Here is a 17764-nt window from a genome sequence, read left to right as displayed (position 1 = left end):
GAGCACCACAGATGTGATGTTTGCTCTGAGGGTGTTGATGGAGAACTGCATTGTGTCTTTGTGTACCTAGAGAAAGTATACAATAGGGTGCCTAAAGAGGAGTTGTGTGTGACCGTGGTGAGATCTGCGGTAGGAGTGACTCATGTGTTCAAAGTGGAGGTGGGATTACATCAGGGATCGGCTCTTAGCCCTTTCTTATTTGCAATGGTGATGGACAGGTTGGCAGACGAGATTAGACAGGAGTCCCCGTGGACTATGATGATTGCTGATGACATTGTGATTTGTAACAAGAGTAGGAAGTAGGTTGAGGAGACGCTGGAGAGGTGGAGATATGCTCTAGAGATGAGAGGAATGAAGGTCAGTAGGAACAAGACCAAATACATGTGTGTGAATGAGAGGGAGGTCAGGGGAATGGTGAGGATGCAGGGAGTAGAGCTGGCAAAGGCGGATGAGTTTAAATACTTGGGATCAACAGTACAGAGTAATGGGGAGTGTGGAAGAGAGGTGAAAAAGAAAGTGCAGGCAGGGTGGAATGGGTGGAGAAGAGTGTCAGGAGTGATTTGTGACAGACAGGTACTGTATCAGCAAGAGTGAAAGGGAAGGTCTAGAGGACGGTAGTGAGACCAGCTATGTTACATGGGTTGGAGACAGTGGCACTGACCAAAAAACAGGAGACAGAGCTAGAGGTGATAGAGATAAAGATGCTTAAGATTTGCACTGGGTGTGACGAGGATGGACAGGATTAGAAATGAGTACATTAGAGGGTCAGCTCAAGTTGGACGGTTGGGAGAAAAAGTCAGAGAGGCAAGATTGTGTTGGTTTGCACATGTACATAGGAGAGATGCTGGGTGCGTTGGGAGAAGGATCTTAAGGATAGAGCTGCTAGGTAAGAGGAAAAGAGGAAAGCCTAAGAGGAGGTTTATGGATGTGGTGAGAGAGGACATGCAGGTGATGGGTGTAACAGAGCAAGATGCAGAGGACAGAAAGATATAGAAAAAGATGATCCGCTGTGACGACCCCTAACAAGAGCAGCCGAAAAAAAAAGTAGAATTGAGTCTGTCTGTGCTTACCTGTATGCACTATTGGCCTGGTTTGGAAATCTTAATGTAAACAAAACAAAACAAAACAAAAAAACTCCAATGAATCAAACAGTAAAATGGAGCAAAAATTAATAAATAACGGGACCTCAAAAGTCAATTCTCACAGACCAGTTTAATAAGCAAGTATTACAGAAAGCAATTCAATTTCAGTTGTTGCCGTCAGGTTACAGGTTCAAATACACTTTCAACTGCTATTAATCTTCCAAATAAGTTCAACTTTGATAAATAGGATGAAGATGGGGTCAGTAGGTCCCAGGAGTATCTTAAGTGGGGCTGTGGCAGCTATTTGAGGCCATCTGGTAAAGCTGTTGAACTGAATAATTCTCCTTTCTTCTTCTTCTTAGTTTTTTTAAGTTCTTTTGTTAGATATCTAATGTAATTTTCTTTAAAGTGAATAGTGACTTCTTATAGTCTGAAACCTGGTAAATATTGGGCAACCTGTTGTATATTTTAATCCTACTCGAGTGGCTTGAGGGAGAGCACTCATTCCTGTCATTCTACTGTTTCTTTATGGTTTATTAATTATTTATCCATTACTGTTTTGTTTCATTGTTTGTCTTCTTATGATTATTTATTTTAGTAGTTTGTTGTATTGGACAAATTTAATTTTGCTGTTGCTAATTAAGCTTTAATAATTTTATTGGGCTTTAAATTGATCAAATATATAGTTTGAATGTTGTATGGGGGTGCTCGAGTAGCCTGGGTAAATCTGGATGTGGTAATTTGGATTTTGCACCCACCCACCTAGCAGTCTGGATTTATGGGTTACGCTAGTAACCCATAACCCATTTTGTGTAGTATTTGAGGTAGTTTTTATTTTTATTTTTCAACATTATTTTCTTCTACTGTTACACGTGTGTGTGTGTGTGTGTTTTTAACTATTTCACTAAACATTCTCAATAACTCAGTTATCCTGTGCTTGTCAGGTGGGGTTTGGATTAAAGTACTGTATTTTAAGTATTTCTGGCTGAACAGACCACTAAGTAAACTGCCAGATGTGTTATAGTTATTAACTGAACTTATTAAACTGTATGATTGTTTAATTGAGCTCAGTAATTACAGTACCAGTGTTAACTATCTTAATTGATTACAACCTGCGTGGGGAGAAAGTTTGGTTTTTAAGTGGTTCCTATACCCCAATAAACTAGGGGTGACATAGTCCTTTTCCAAATTAATGCCCTAATGTTCCACCCTGGAGCTTTCTGATTGGTAGATATATAGTAGTCTTCGATAAATAAATTTAAATCTCAAAATTTGACTTGTCCAGCGGCTGACATTCTTGACACAATACAGAGAGTTCGGCAGTAACAGGGTGCAATCAAGCATTTGATGGAAATTAAAGAATTTATAAAATTTTAAAATATATATTGTTGTTTGCAGGAAACTTATCTTCCTCTCCCTCATTATACTGTACAAATATGCCAAAATAAATGCAGTCATCTGTGTAGTACAAAATCTGCTCGATCAATTTCTTCCTGGGTCAATAAACTGCTGTCAAGTCATGCTGCTAACAAGGGCCGGACTGGGAAGTTTATTCAGGCCAGGAATCCCAAGTCTAACCCAGGCCAATACAACAGTTTTTTTTGTACAGGCACAGGCTAAAAAAAACAATAAACACAACTTTGTGTTCGAATTTTTTTTTTTAATGAGGAGACAGTAGATTCAGCTTTTACACATACATTTCACTCCTTTATATTAGTCTCAAGACAGCCTCTGATAAAGTGTGCAACAAAACTTCATAAATGTAAACACTTCATAAATAAATAAACCATGTAGTTCTATAATATTTATATCAAAACAAATGTGCAAAAAGCACTGAACCACAAAAATTAGTTGTCAGTGGAATCCACAGTGCATAGATTATGCTTGCAATTTCAACAGTGAGTCTGGAATCTACACAGCCGCTGTCAGTGTCTGGGTGGTAATGCTGAATACTCTTCCACAAAGTTTGAAGTGTTGGTCAAAAAAGACCACTTTGAATTTTTTCAATAGACAGAAGACAAAAAATGTCTCAGTGCCACAGAATTCTGTCAAGCATTTTTTAAAGAATGCACTTAGTAAAAAAACTATGAAACATTTTGTGTAGCCTGTTCAGTCACTCTCTCATCATAGCGCTATGGTTTAACTGTCAGAGCACGAGAGATTACCAGGACAGCATTTTTTCACTTAAGAAATATAGGAAAAATTAGACCTCTTATAACTTTGCAAGATGCTGAAAAATTAGTACATGTTTTTGTTTTTAATCAGCTAGATTACTGCAACGCACTCCTCTCAGGACTACCCAAAAAAGACATCAAACGATTGCAACTAGTGCAGAATGCAGCTGCCAGAATCTTAACTTGGAAAAGAAAATCTGAGCACATCTCTCCAGTTTTGATGTCACTTCATTGGTTACCTGTGCCACTTAGAATTGACTTTAAAATACTGATTATGGTTTACAAAGCCTTAAATAATCTCGCTCCATCCCATATTTCAGAATGCCTTTCACCTTACACTCCAAATTGTAACCTTAGACCTTCAAATGAGTGTCTGCTGAAAATTCCAAGAGCTAAACTTAAAAGAAGTGGTGAGGCAGCCTTCTGCTGTTATGCACCTAAAATTTGGAATAGCTTACCAATAGGAATTTGCCAGGCTAATACGGTGGAGCTTTTTAAACAACTGCTAAAAACTCATTATTTTAACATGGCTTTCTCATAGCTTCATTTTAGTTTAACTCTGATATTCTGTATACACATTTAATTATCACTTTTTTCATGGCTTTGAAATCCATGCTAACCACTACTTTCTCTGCTGTTCTCCTTCCAGTTTTCTGTGGTGGCGATCTGTGCCACCACCACCTGATCAAAGCACAGTCTGTATATTGTTGGATTGAAGGCCAGAGGTCCACATGACCATCATTGTCTAATTCTTCCACGTGAAGCCTGAAAACCATGAGGACTGATTGAGATCATGTATGTTAGGTAGAATGCCTAGAGGGGGCTGGGCAGTCTCATGGCCTTGGAACCCCTGCAGATTTTGTTTTTTTCTCCAGCCCTCTGGAGTTTTTTTTTTGTTTGTTTTTTCTGTCCTCCCTGGCCATCGGACTTTACTTTTGTTAATTAGTATTTCCTAATTTTCATATATTTTTTCTTTTTTTCTTTCTTCATCTTGTAAAGCATTTTGAGCTACATCATTTGTATGAAAATGTGCTATACAAATAAATGTTGATGTTACAGACACACTTTAAAATTGTTAAAATAAAATAAAAACAAGACACTTTCATTAACAAACTTATCATGAAATAAAAAACAAGTATATTTTAAAACACAAATCATTCCACTCACATACCTGATTCATTAATAAACAAATAAATATTTCGTGTAGCCTATTCAGTCACTGAGTGAAAAACGAAAAAAAAAACGTTTAAAATGTGACCAAAAACTACACTTCATTAAAATTTAAAAAAAATAAAATAAATACACAGTAACAAATACCAAAACCCATACAACATCCAAATATAATTCAAAGTATATTATAAACTTTTAAACAATCTTCATATATAACTTTAATCACAAAAGCACCAGACGTACGTACCTCTCGTCATAGTGCTCCTGTTTAACTGTCAGAGCGCAAGACGCACGCAAAGTCAAACTTGACTTGAACAAAAACAAGAAACCATCCAACCAGAAACCAGAAAAGAACCCCTCCAACATTAAAATGAAAGGATTTGTGCCCACTACACAGCAATAACTCCTGCTCGTTTCCAGTATAATCTTCTTCTTCTTCTTCTTCTTTTGACTGCTCCCATTAGGGGTCGCCACAGCGGATCATCTTCTTCCATATTTTTCTGTCCTCTGCATCTTGTTCTGTTACACTCATCACCTGCATGTCCTCTCTCACCACATCCATAAACCTTCTCTTAGGCTTTCCTGTTTTCCTCTTGCCTGGCAGCTCTATCTTTAGCATCTTTCTCCCAATATACTCAGCATCTCTCCTCTGCACATGTCCAAACCAACGCAATCTCGCCTCTCTGACTTTGTTTCCTAACTGTCCAACTTGAGCTGACCCTCTAATGTGCTCATTTCTAATCCTGTCCATCCTTGTCACACCCAATGCAAATCTTATCATCTTTAACTCTGCTACAGTACCTCCAGCTGTGTCTCCTGCTTTCTGGTCAGTGCCACCATCTCCAACCCATATAACAAAGCTGGTCTCACTACCATCCTGTAGACCTTCCCTTTCACTCTTGCTGATATCTGTCTGTCACAAATTACTCCTGACACTCTTCTCCACCCATTCCTAACTGCCTGAACTCTCTTTTTCACCTGTCTTCCACAATCCCCATTACTCTGTACTATTGATCCCAAGTATTTAAACTCATCCATTTTCGCCAACTCTACTGCCTGCATCCTCACCATTCCACTGACCTCCCTCTCATTCACACACATGTATTCTGTCTTGTTCCTACTGACCTTCATTCCTCTCATCTCTAGAGCATATCTCCACCTCTCCAGGGTCTCCTCAACCTACTTCTTACTCTTGTTACAGATCACAATGTCATCCACAAACATCATAGTCCACGGGGACTCCTGTCTAATCTCATCTCTCAACCTGTCCATCACCATTGTAAATAAGAAAGGGCTCAGAGCTGATCCCTGATATAATCCCACCTCCACTTTAAACACATGAGTCACTCCTACCGCAAACCTCACCACGGTCACACTTCCCTCGTACATATCCTGTACAACTCTTACATACTTCTCTGCCACTCCCGACTTCCTCATACAATAGCACAACTCCTCTCGAGGCACCCTGTCATATGCTTTCTCCAGGTCCACAAAGACGCAATGCAACTCCTTTTGGCCTTCTCTATACTTCTCCATCAACACCCTCAGAGCAAACATCGCATCTGTGGTGCTCTTTCTTGGCATGAAACCATACTGCTGCTCACTAATCATCACCTCACTTCTTAACCTAGCTTCCATTACTTTTTCCCATTTCTTAATGCTGTGGCTCATCAATTTTATCCCCCTGTAGTTACTACAGTCCTGCACATCCCCCTTATTCTTAAATATCGGCACCAGTACACATCTTCCACTTCTCAGGCATCCTCTCACTTTCCATGATTCCATTAAACAATCTGGTTAAAAACTCCACTGCCATCTCTCCTAAACACCTCCATGCTTCCACAGGTATGTCATCTGGACCAACGGCTTTTCCATTCTTCATCCTCTTCATAGCTGTCCTTACTTCCTCCTTGCTAATCCGTTGCACTTCCTGATTCACTATCTCCACATCAACCAACCTCTTCTCTCTTGTTCTCTTCATTCATCAGCCTCTCAAAGTACTCTTTCCATCTGCTCAACACACTCTCGTCGCTTGTGAGTATGTTTCCATCTTTATCCTTTATTACCCTAACCTTCTGCACATCTTTCCCAGCTCAGTCCCACTGTCTAGCCAATCAGTACAGGTCCTTTTCTCCCTCCTTAGTCTCCAACCTCTCATACAACTCTTCATACTCCTTTTCTTTAGCCTTCGCCACCTCTCTCTTCACCTTGCGCCTTATCTCCTTGTACTCTTGTCTACTTTCTGCATCTCTCTGACTATCCCACTTCTTCTTTGCCATCCTCTTCCTCTGTATACTCTCCTGTACTTCCCCATTCCACCACCAGGTTTCCTTTTCCTCCTTCCACTGTCCAGATGTCACGCCAAGCACCCTTTTTGCTGTCACCCTTACTACATCTGCTATAGTTTCCCAACTGTCTGGTAATTCTTCACTACCACCCAGTGCCTGTCTCACCTTCTCCCTAAACTCAACCTTGCAGTCTTCCTTTGTCAAATTCCACCATTTGATCCTTGGCTCTGCCCTCACTCTCTTCCTCTTCTTGATCTCCAACATCATCCTACAGACTACCATCCTATGCTGCTTAACTACACTTTCCCCGGCCCCCACTTTGCAGTCTTCAATCTCCTTCAGATTGACTCTTCTGCATAGGATGTAATCTACCTGTGTGCATCTTCCTCCACTCTTGTACGCAACCCTATGTTCCTCCCTCTTCTTAAAATACGTATTCACCACAGCCATGTCCATCCTTTTGGCAAAATCCACTATCCTCTGACCTTCTTCATTCCTCTCCTTGACACCATACCTAACCATCACATCCTCGTCTCCACTGTTCCCTTCACCAACATGTCCATTGAAATCTGCTCCAATCACCACTTTCTGTCCCTTGGGTGCACTGTTCATCACTTCATCCAACTCACTCCAAAAATCTTCTTTTTCATCCATTGCACACCCAACCTGTGGGGCATATGCACTAACAATATTCATTATCACACCTCCAATTTCCATCTTCATAATTATTACTCTGTCTGACACTCTTTTTACCTCCAAAACACCCTTGACATACTGCTCCTTCAGAATAACCCCTACTCCGTTTCTCCTCCCATCCACACCATGATAGAACAATTTGAATCCACCTCCGATCCACCTGGCCTTACTCCCCTTCTATTTAGTCTCTTGAACGCACAATATATCAACCTTCCTTCTCTCCATCATATTTGCTAACTCTCTCCCCTTACCAGTCATATTACCAACATTCAAAGTTCCTACCCTCGGTTCCACTCTCTTTACCTTCCTCCACTCCTCCTGCTTCCGGACACGTCTCCCCCCTCTTCTTCTCTTTCTTCTTCTTCTTCTTTGACCAAAAGTAGCCCAATTTCCTCCAGCACCCTCTTGGTTAACAGTACTGGTGGCGATCGTTGTTAACCCCGGGCTCGACCGATCCGGTATGGAAATTTGTATTGTTGTCCGCATATTGATTTGGCAAAATATTACACTGGATGCCCTTCCTGATGTAACCCTCCCCATTTATCCGGGCTTGGGACCGGCATAAAGAAACATACTGGTTTGTGCATCCCCTGTGGCTGGGTTTTTTTTTTCCAGTATAACATTATATTATTTCACCATTAGTTTATTTGACTGGTTGCTCTGAATGCCAGGCCAGGCAGCAGGCCAGCAGGAAAGTTCCAGCTGATTGTAAACATCAGTCAGGCTCTGCTGCTAACGGTGTCATGGCAATATGCCATGTCATATTGACCCGTTGGCTTCTGAAACTTCGCTTCTTGAGTCATTGATTCCATTGATTCATTGATTTATCTCATTGTAAAAGTTTTTTCCCTTCTCCAACGATTGGAAAGTAAGCTTTAGTATAAATCACATTTTTCAGTCACTCAGTACTGGAATATCGTGCATAATGCTGAAACTAACGTTGAGCGGATCTGAAGAGCACATTTAGCCAGATACATTGTTGTAAATTAACATAACCTGTAGGAATCGGAATGTTTGAGGAAAGCCAGAGTACCTTAAAGCAAAACTGAAACGGCTGTGGATGTGCAAACTCCATACAGGTGTTAACTGGTTCAGTGTTTGAACCTGGTTTGTTAGTAGGGTTGGCATGGAGGCGCAGAGGCAAGCACTGCTGCTTCACTACTCAGGTAAAGTGTTTTTTCGTAAATGTCAAACAAGCAAACTGGCCATTCTCAAAGAGAATATTATAGGAAATTCAGTTTCCTCCCTCATCCAAAGATTGTATACATCGATTAGCGTGGCCAATACTTTTAGTCCAATCTTTGCGCCTATGAGTGAATGGAACACTATTACACACTCCAAGAGTCGCAAACTACTTGATGAGTGATTTTAAATCTCAAACTAGGGAGAGTTCAGCAAGTGTCGCTTTCAGCATAAAGCTGCAGGTTGGTATTTTAATCAGGGTTGAATGAAAATGAAAAATGATGTATTTTTAAGAAAAAATTATGTCTCTTCCTTAATTACATTATGCTGCATTTGGGGTAAGTGTATGCATAAAAATCAATCGTAACCTCTGTAAAAGAAAATCCGTTGCTCCAGATCAATAGGATTATATCAGTTTACGATGGTAATAAAATTTTGCAAAGCCTTACATTGACTCACATTCTGACAGTCCAAAGTGGTCGGGGATATCTAAAACGTGCATCGGTGGAATACACAAATTCCAAATTTTGTCCCTGTCACATGTAAATGCCTACCACACAGGGAAAGTAAAATGTGTATTTCTGCAGACAATTTCTTTGTTGCGTAAAAAACAATGCAATATACTGTATGACAGTTTTTGCACTTTGTGTAACACTAGAGATTCTTATCAATGTACATTAAATAAGTGATGTGGCTAAAATAAAACATCACGAAACAAGAAAAAGAACGCCAGAATGGACTGGAGGACCAATGAACCCACCAAACCGGTCGGATCAGTACATCGGCTTTGTGAAGCAGTCCACTCGAGCAGACCGATGATGGCCTGGCTGTGGACTTAACACATGATACTCGTACTGATGCTCTGCAACGCAGTCCTCCAGACAAGTCCAGTGGATTGCTCTGTAAATTCATGTCTGAAATGTGCAGCTATGTAACTCGTCACACCCAGCAGACATCTGGCAAAAGCAATGTCTCTTGGTGAGACTCAAATCCATCACAGAACATGGTAATTGTCCACTGGGTCTGGTAATGCTCCGACATATACTGTTTACCTAGAATCAACTAATTCATTATTAGGTAGGTGCTGACCCATACTGAGTATGCTGTGTAAAACACCTATTTGCACTCTTTTATAGGTGTGCTCTAAGAGGAATATTGTGCTTTTAAAACAACAACTCTTAGGTATAGGAGTCTATTTTATTATTATTATTATTATTTTCTTCTGGGATAATGAAACCCCTTTAAGATCACTTCAAGAATATTCATGGTATTGTAGAGGTTACACGTGATAAAATAATACCGTAAGAGAGGGAGAAAGTAAGCAAATTGTTTATAGTGAGTCTTTAATGACATCTGGGCTATACAAAAAAAAATTGTATTGTATTGTATATAGTATCTTTAATAACATGCGCCATCACAGGGTACATTCCGGAGAAACAGGATCAAAGTAAATGTATTAAATATACAAACCCTGCACTACAAATAAGAATAAAGTTGAAAAAAAGAACACTGTATATGGGGAGATACTAGAGTGCATTTGAAATAAATCTGATAGATTTTTAAAAGGAAGCAACAGAGCAAGTTATACAAATCAAAACTATATATAGTACAAATGAAAGCATGATAAAGTAAGAGAACATATCCATTCTATAACAGTAGCAGCATGCAATATTTGTAGTACCGGGTGCAGTTCTGCCTGCGCGCTCCTGTCGGCGTTAAGAGAAAGCCCGTTTAAAAAGCACGTAGCGATTAATGACCGGGTCGGGAACACTTAGAATACAAAGCATTTAATGCACTACTTTAGTTGCGCTGTTGTTTGAGAAACGCTACAAAATTAAACATCGATTTTAAGATGTAGTTTACGGCGTTCTACTTTAATGACAAAATAAACTACGAAATTAAAGTAGAAATTTCAAGATTAAGGGACCTCCATTTCGCATTCGGCGACATTCTTTTTTTATTACCGCTTTGAACGTTGTCTTTTAACAAAACACTGAACGGAAGGAGCTAGTTATATTAATTTGCATATTCAAATAGGCGTAATTCTGGGAGGAGTCGGGATGGAGGTATTGGCGCCTGCATGTTCGTTGTTTATACTTCATCCATCCATCCATTTTCCAACCCAAAGAATCCAAACACAGTGTCACGGGGGTCTGCTGGAGCCAATCCCAGCCAACACAGGGCACAAAGCAGGAACCAATCCCGGGCAGGGTGCCAACCCACCGCAGGACACACACAAACACCAAGCACACACTAGGGACAATTTAGAATCGCCAATCCACCTAACCAGCATATCTTTCGACAGTGGGAGGAAACCGGAGCGCCCAGAGGAAACCCACGCAGACACGGGGAAAACATGCAAACTCCACGCAGGGAGGACCCGGGAAGCGAACCCAGGTCCCCCAACTGCGAGGCAGCAGCGCTACTCACTGTGCCACCTTGTTTATACTTAAAATCAATAATTAAGAAAAAGTGCATAGAACTTTGCTTATGCACATTTTTATTGTCTGAATTTTTTTGTTTTCGTATACAGTGTTTTAGTGTGAATTCTTTTTTTTTTATTTATTAATTTTTATTGTAATCATTCCATACAAATAGATCAGTTTATAACCAAGACAAATCAAACCCCACCCCTGAGAAGGAGAGCTTAGCCAAAGGAGAATTGCTTAGGGCTTTTTAATAAGGCAACAATAAATAAAAGAAAGGGAGAAATAAATATATAGGTAAATAAGAGATGGAGAAGGGAATTAAATGTGGTAATAGTTATTTCTCTTATTCTAAAATAATATTTTTTAGATCCTGCCAGGTTTTGAAAAAAATTTGTACAGATCCACTAACTGAGAATTTGATTTTTTCCAATTTCAAATAATATAAAACATCGGTTTCCCACTGACTTATCAGAGGAGAGTTAGGATTCTTCCAATTTAACATAATAAGTCCGCGTGCCAAAAGTGTAGTGAATGCAATCACCATTTGCTTGTCCTTCTCCACTTCAAGTTTGTCTGGAAGAACACCGAACATAGCTGTTAATGGATTAGGAGGAACTGTGATACCAAGGCTGTCTGAAAGACACTTAAAAATTTTGGTCCAAAATGATGTTAGTTTGGTGCAGGCCCAGAACATGTGACCCAGTGAGGCAGGAGCTTGGTTGCAGCATTCGCAGGTTGGATCTTGCCCTGGAAACATTTTGGACAGTTTTAAGCGAGACAGATGGGCTTAGTGTGAATTCTACGCAAGGCTTTATACAAGAGGCCCCTGGTCCTTGAGGACACCAGTTAAAATTAAGGGGCAAGTGTAATCAAGACTGACACCAGGAAGCACTTCTTTACCAACAGACTTGAAGCAGACACCTTAACAATGTTTAAAACATATGTGGGGGAATTTAGCCATTTGCCAAACAAGCTTGTTGTACTGAAAGGTCTCTTCGTTTGTCAAACTTCTTATGTTCTTACAGGGCTTAGGAATAATGGACTCAGTATCCCCCTCTCTGCCCCATCTCTGTCTGTCAACCTATCTATGAATCTGTTTAAACTACTTAAAGGATGCAGAATAGCCCATGCTGGCAGCATCAAGCACAATACATGAACTAATCCTGGGCAGGATGCCAGTACACCACAGGGTACTCCTAAGCCATGACTGACCAAATTTGTTTTGGATGTAAAAATAAAGAGTACTTTGACGACAAAAAAAAAAAACCCTTGAGATGTGGACACTGCGCTTCCCTACATTCAGTAATATTTGTACAAATAGTGTTTTTTAAAAAAGTAGAGACATTGTTTCAACTAGATTGCAGATACAATAAATTCTTTTGGCTTTTTTTTTTCTTATTTGATTCTTAACACATACTTGGCAAGTCAGTAATCCATCCTGGATCAGTCATTTATTTTTCACACAGTTAATACACACACTACACACTCCAGAGACAAATTTTCACCTAGCCCTCACTTTGTATATCTTTTGCTACAGTGAAGAGTGTTAATAAAGATGTTTTTTTATTTTTCAAATTGAAATCTTATTGTGGATGGACAGAAAAATAAAACATTGTCTATATCCCTCTATATCCCCGACAGCTCAGTCGATCTAGACTTTGAACATGAAAATGAAGTCAATCGTATTGAACGGAAGCACTCTGATTCTGAATTGGTTAAAAACAATGGTGTCAGATTGAGTATTACATTTCTGATAAAAACCTTGTCAGAGATGCCTTTCTGCTTAAACATGTGGAAAGAAAGAAAATGAGCACCATTAATATTAAGCTGCTCATGTCATCCTAAAACGTATGCATTTTTGGAACCTTTATGAAAAAAGCTAAGTTTGAAAAGATTTAAAATCACCTGGATTCCAGTTTTATTATTGTATACAGTCAATCATAGTGCTTGTCACAAACGGTCCTTTGTAATAAATAATAATAATTCATTTTATTTATAAGGCACTTTACATTTGTAGTAAACCTCAAAGTGCTACATAAAAAAAAATCAAACAAAAACAAAACAAGATAAAAACAAAGATAAATAATAATTAGAGGCAATTTTGTTAATATGCTTTCCTAAATAGAAAAGTTTTAACTGTTTTTTAAAACAGCCCACAATCTGCTGAGCCGTGGAGCAGTAACTGCAATGGCTTGGTCACCCATTGTATGTATTTTGGTCACTGGGGGGCTGAAGGCGAAAGGTATTTGCAAGACGAAGGTTTCTTGTTGTGGATTGTAGTATAAGAAGTTCCTTAAGGTATTGTGGAGCATTTACATGGATACACTGGTGAGTGAGCAAACAAAGTTTGTGTTCAATACGGAGGTGAATAAGGAGCCAATGAAGTGACTGAAGGATTGGTGAAATACAGTATGTTCATATTTCCGCATCCTCATTAGGATCCTTGCAGCACTATTTTGGATTTGTTGGAGCTTTTGAAGGCTCTTGTTGGGGATCCTAATGAGTGGTGCATTACAATAGTCCAGCCTGGAGGAGACAAAGGCATTAACCAGCTTTTCAGCATCACAAAGGCAAAGGCAGGGACTGAGTTTAGTTTGGCTATGTTTCAAAGATGAAAGAATGCAATTTTACAGAGGTGGTGGACATGTGTATCAAATGACAAATGGAAGTCTAATTTGACACCCAAATTAGTAACAGAAGGGGAGAAAGTAATGGTATGGTCAGAAAAAGAAATACAATTTACAGAGGAACGAAGTTGATGGGGGGTACCAATTCAAAGATTTTTAGTTTTGGTGCTGTTCAGCTTAAGAAAGTTCTTGGGCATCCAAGCAAGAGGAAAGAGTTGATGGAGGTGTAAAAGAAGTCGAATCCAGTCTCACATAGAGCTGCGTATCATCGGCATAGCAATAGAATGAAACTCCATGCCTGCGGATGATGTGAACCAGGGGTAGCATATAGATGTTAAAAAGGGTCGGCCCAAGGACTGATCCTTATGGGACCCCACAGGTGACAGTGTGGGTACAAGATTTAGCATCCCCCAGGGCCACATACTCAGCCCTATCTGTAAGATAGGACTCGAACCACTCCAAAGGAATGCCAGAAAGTCCAATTATATAGTGAAGATGATGGAGGAGAACATTATGATCTACCATATCAAATGCAGCTGTGAAATACAGAAGGATAAGGAATGATGGACAGCCCTGGTCAGCGGTCATCAGGAGGTCATTGGAGACTCTGACCAGGACTGTCTCTGTACTGTGAGAAGATTGGAAACCAGATTGAAATTTTTCAAACAGATTGAATTTTTTGAGGTGATCCTGAAGCTGAACCAAAACAACCTTTTCCCAAACCTTAGACAAAAATGGAAGGTTGGAAATTGGACGATAGCTTGCTATCACTTCAGGATCCAAAGAGGATTTTTTTAAATGAGGTCTAATTATTGCAGTTTTCAAGGCCAGTGGGACTAAGCCGCTCTGAAGAGAGTGATTAATGATATCAGCAATAAGAGGGCTTATGTCCGATACATTAGCTTTTACCAGAGAAGTGGGAAAGGGGTCCTCTGGATGATGCCCTCAACTTCTTTTCCTGTAGTACAAAAGAACTGGGAGAGGCAGCCCATTGGCTTTAATATGGAAACATCCAGCGATGGAGGGCTGGAAACAGACAATGAGGAGCGGATGGTGTCTACCTTAGAGGTGTAATATTCAATAACATTTTTACAATGCTCCCCTGTGGAATTATTACAGGCGTAGGTATGAGGATTGAGTAAATGATTTATCACAGAAAAAAGTTGTTTGGAGTTTCCAGGACTGTTGTTAATTAAATTTGAATAGTATTGAGATCTAGCGGTGGTCAGTCCTCTGGAATAGTTTTTTTGGTGTTCTCGATAGGCTAATTTGTGGACCATTAAACTGATTGCAACAAAACGGCGCTCAAGGGCTCACCCAACTGCTTTCTTCTGTCGAAGCTCACTTGTAAACCATGGGGCAGATTTTAGAAAAGAGACCACTCGTGATTTAACTGGGGCATGGATCTCAAGGATGTTCTGGAGCCCATTGTTGTAATAATCAACTAATTCACCGACAGAAGAAAGATGAGGGGCATTAGAAAAGTTCTTAATGTCAGCATTTAAATCAGCTGAATTAATTTTTTTCAGGCTTCTGAAGCGGATACAGCGTTGGTGGTTTAGTGTATAGTAAATATGCGTGTAAATCCATTCAGACAATTTGGTGATCAGAAACACCTAGATCAAATAGTTGGTTGTCAGATATATGGACTGAGTCAGTAATTACTAAATCGAGGGTATGGCCCTTGTTGTGAGTGGGGATGTCGATTTAGACAGTCCAGAAGCTCTAGGAGCTGGGCAGCAGAGTAATTGTCACATTTTCATACCACTTTTTCAATTATGGATAGGTTGGTAAACAAAAATGTCTATGATAAACCCACTTTACAAGCAGAACAAATATTGGGACAGCATAATTTCCCAATGACTAAATTATGAAATACTCTTGAAATGGCAAGGCCTCATATTCTAAACTATCTGTCTGTTCAGTCATGCTCAAGGCATTCCCTTGCAGTGCACAATGCATGTTTCCAATAACAGATATTCTACTTGGCTGGGCTAATTTTTTGGATGGCAATTGTATCTTTCAGATCAAGGAGCATACACCTCCTTTCATTTTCTTAAAGTCCAAATTTCCTAATTCTCGCTAGCCATTTCATTCAAAAACCCTGTCAAGGTTCTTCTCCATCAGCCACTTCTGAAGTTGCTAAATAATACTGCAAATTGCTGGGTGACCATCTTCATTATACTTATTTCCACAAGTCCCATTACCAAACCAATCATGAACCTTGTAATTTCCATCAACAACTGTTCAAAAGTTGGACTGATTGACAACCAACAAAAAACTTCCATTGCAGTTAGCGTTTAGCAAGTACTACACAGATGCTGATGCCACCCTACTTGCCAAATTATTCAGTTAGATTAAATTCTCCTCTATTTTGAATCAAAAGACAAATCAGTTTAAAGCTAAAAATGCACATTGGAGGGAGGAAGCAAAGATGAAGACAAAATATCAGAGTCAACAGGAGAAACAAAAGCTCAGTTCCAACTGAGCATGACTTTGACGGTCCTAGCCCTTGTCCACCAGGTAGTGTGATGTGGCTTCCTCACTTCCACCAATTCCAATAACAGAATAATTCTTCTTTACATTTATATAGTGTTTTTTCATATGTCTCAAAGTGCTTCAGTGAGTGGGGAGCCACTTCAACCACCACTAATGTGTAGCACCCACCTGGATGATGCAACGGCAGCCATTTTTGCACCAGTACGCTCACCACACATTAACTGTTAGGTGGTGAAGTTATGAGAGAGAGAGAGAAAGAGAAAATAAGAGACATGGGATGATAAGGGGGGCCAAAAGGACTAGCCCGTGGTGGGCAATGTAGCCTGGACATCAGGATGCACCATACTCTTTATGAAGGATGCCCAGGAATCTTTTATGATCACAGAGAGTCAGGACCTCGGTTTTTTGTTTCATTTGAAGGACGGCACCATGTTTACAGCACAGTGTCTCCTCAGGACCTCGGTTTTTTGTTTCATTTGAAGGACGGCACCATGTTTACAGCACAGTGTCTCCATCACTGTATTGGTGCACTGGGATCCATATTCAGACCACAGGGTAAGTGTTCCCTACTGGCCTCATCAACACCTTTTCCAGCAGCAACTTAAGCTTTTTCCTAGATGGTCTCCCATCTAAGTACTGACCAGGCCCAAATATGCATAGCTTCAGGTGGATAACCTGTTCTGAAATGCATGTGGTATGGCTGCTGACTAACTTACCAATACATCCAATCATACCTTTCTCTCTCTGAATCCCTGGCATCTCTTTCTTGCTGTTAGAACACCTTTACAAAAACTTGTACCTCAGTTGTTGACTCATTTTAGCTAATTTAAAGATATGGCCTTTAGACCCTATCCTGGCTTCATTGCTGTGGTCAAGGTTAGCAACCCAAAGATATAGTGAAACCAGATCCAAGTACCTCTTGAGCAGTCTTTACAGGGTCAGGCCTCCAAAGATTGCTCCAACCAGCCTTATCTGTATATTGGTAATCTGAAACCTACATATTCATAGTGGGACCCTTTATGCTGCAAACTATTGGACTGCAGTTTTTTGTCTATTTCCTTGGCAGGCCTCCAGTACCATACTTTCATTCTGGTTCCTGGAGTAAATTCATTTCCATTGCACCCACAGTATATTTAGGACTTCCCATGTTGCCACTCCGAAGGGTTTCTTTCTAAACATAGCCCTTACTAAATGATATTGGTACTTCTTGTGCTCTGGTAATCCTTGGTCATTAAAGCTATTCTGTGCACAATAGCATGGTTACATAGAACTTCTGCAGACAAAGATGTGACTTGAACTATGGATTAACAATAAAATCTACAAAGTGGTTTAATACTATGAATCTTACCAGTCTACTGCATGACCCACACAAAAGGACAAGCACACCCACACTCACTTAAGGGCAATCTGGAATTGGCAGTAAACCCAACATGTCTCTCTTTGGGGTTATGGAAGCAAACCCACACAAGCACAGCATATGTAAATTACAAGTAATCACAGAATTTTGAAGCAAGACCTTCTAAACCCTACCTACATCTGTCCCTTCCTGCAGATGAAACACCTAATAGAGATTGGAGGGTTACTGCTTTGCACTGCATCACTCGGTCAATTTGGATC

The 17764-nt window shown here is 40.0% G+C and overlaps 1 protein-coding gene across 2 annotated transcripts in view; it reads left to right on the top strand.

Annotated features, from left to right (window-relative positions):
• The window catches only part of c7h5orf63 (chromosome 7 C5orf63 homolog), a 389765-nt gene that overhangs the window by 240580 nt on the left and 131421 nt on the right, over positions 1 to 17764 (top strand). The window lies entirely within an intron of this gene.

The sequence above is a fragment of the Erpetoichthys calabaricus genome, chromosome 7, assembly GCF_900747795.2.
Source record: "Erpetoichthys calabaricus chromosome 7, fErpCal1.3, whole genome shotgun sequence".
NCBI classification, from domain to species: domain Eukaryota; kingdom Metazoa; phylum Chordata; class Cladistia; order Polypteriformes; family Polypteridae; genus Erpetoichthys; species Erpetoichthys calabaricus.
The sequence above is the reverse complement of the archived record's forward strand: the minus strand, read 5'-3'. Positions and strand labels throughout refer to the sequence as shown.